Source organism: Fragaria vesca, linkage group LG7 (assembly GCF_000184155.1).
Source record: "Fragaria vesca subsp. vesca linkage group LG7, FraVesHawaii_1.0, whole genome shotgun sequence".
In the NCBI taxonomy this organism is placed as follows: Eukaryota; Viridiplantae; Streptophyta; class Magnoliopsida; order Rosales; family Rosaceae; genus Fragaria; species Fragaria vesca.
The window spans coordinates 8,716,049-8,718,302 of NC_020497.1; positions in this window are offsets into that span (position 1 = coordinate 8,716,049).

The following is a 2,254-nucleotide window of genomic DNA, read 5'->3' on the forward strand; positions in this document are numbered from 1 at the left end:
GAGAGAGAGAGAGCAAGAAAAGATATAGGAAGCAACAAAATGCAAGCCCAACACTGTTAAATACTGTTAGGCACTGTTCTGTATGAACAGTCCTACAACAAATAGATATATAGTAAAAGGTAAACTAGAAATGTGCCCGTACTTTGCTGCAGGTTTTGGATCTGTAGACCAATAATGCTACATGAGTTCTTTAGCAGTTTCCTCAGTTGTAAACTCTTGGTTTCTGGATGCAATGACAGTGGAATTCTAGGTAGTTAGATAAGAAAACAAACTATAAATCGGCAAAAGAAATACAATCTGTAAGGTAATCAGATGAAATAGAATAATGAAGAATATCATTCTTATATATGTTAAAAGATACAATAATGAATTCTCAGTAACAATCTTATATTCAGTTCACATATAAGACACTAATGTTATAGGTCAAGGATTTTTAGAATTCATATCCGTATATATGACGAAACTTGATATTCCTAGAGTAATTTCTGACCGACTTGATTGCTCAAAAAATAGTTTCTCAAAATGAAAAGTTCATTAGTAGCTTACTAAACACAGCATAAAACAGAGTTCGCAATCAATTTCATGATATCACAATTAGGGAATCCAGGGTACTAATATTAAACATAAACATAGATATACACATATTGGTGATCAAAATTAGGGAATGCAGGGTACTAATATTAAAGCTTCGGGATTTATTAACCAGATGTAGAAGCATCTATAGTAGCACATCATGAAGTTGTAAGCTAAAGAGGAAGTTACCTTGTTGGACTTTTACTTGGCATTGGTTTGCAAAGCCGGTTGCTGCATGAGGCCATGTTCATTTTCTTTGCTAATGAAACATGCCCAGGAGTTGAACATGAAGGAAAGCTATCCTAGAGAAGTTGTTGGACATTAGTGATGATGCGGCCTCCATAATCTATTAGTGCAACAAATCAGTGTATATAATAAATAATAAATAAACAAATGAAAATGCATAGTAGAAAAGGAGAGCTCAATCACCTAAATGAAAGTTCAATATCCAGAGCTTTCATTTTGGATATATATTTTGCTCTTGTTTAAGGCTTTAACAGCTGCTTGCTTACTGAGTGGACTTTCTTTTCGTTTATTCCTGAAACAGACATGCTAAAAAAAAAGTGACAGATTGAGTTTATGGGTTGCAAGAGGTCAAAACTTTACTTAAAAATTCCGTCAAGAAGTCAATAAGAAATAACCAAGTGAAGGATAGGAAAAATATATGTCATTTTAGCTTTCTATTATTCCATTTTCCCATATGCAGTTTACTCAAGAATTCATCATTTCATATTTCATAGTAGATTTTAATTTGAGATCAGCAGTTTAGAGTGTTGGTTGTGTTACCTGAAAAGAGCTTGCTGCATATCATGACCCGGACTGATTAAGCATGTGGAGCAAGCAGGTTAGAATATGGAGCAAGCAGGTTAGAATATCTTTCTTCTAGCACATTGTAGCTCTACATAATATCAGTTGGTTCAAAATTGTAGAGCATGACATTGACGTTGTGAGTAAACGCTCAACGAGTGGTAAGTAAAACAAAAATGTAGCTTTTCTATCTCACATACGGCTGGATCTTTAATTTGGAGATCATATTTTTGTCTACAGCCTCCAACACCACTTGAAAATCAAATGCCAATTTTGCCAATTCAAAATCAGAAACAAAATTCAATTACAACAGAACATTAAGATAAAGAGAAATACACAGGATATAAATTCAATTGTATCTGGATTCCCCAAATACACAAAACATTAGGATTATTAGAAAATAAAATGGTCATTCAGAATTGAACATAGTATTGAAACAAAGCAATTCAAGAGTAGACATTGTCACATGATTATTATCCATGATCTATAACTTGCTGATCTAATGTAAAGGAAAATAAAAATAAAAAAGAACTTTAAGAGGGGTGGGGGAAGAGAAACAGTATCCCAATCTCGAAGTGCACCTTTTAGAATTAATAAATGAATCGACAACTGTTGTTACTTTCTCTTAAGCTGTTATGTAAACCAAAAATCTCAACACACGGATATTAATTAACCTTTCAATGAGAGTGGATTTCGTCAAGAAGTACCACTCCCTCTATACTGAACAATTCTTAGTAAAAGCTGAGTAGTTATTCTTGCGTTAATCTACAACCAAACATGCCTAAAAAAAATTTGACTGCAAATTAATAGACTCGAGGGAAATTAAAATATCAAATTCACCAAAAAAAAAAAGGTGATTACTTACCATGGAGAC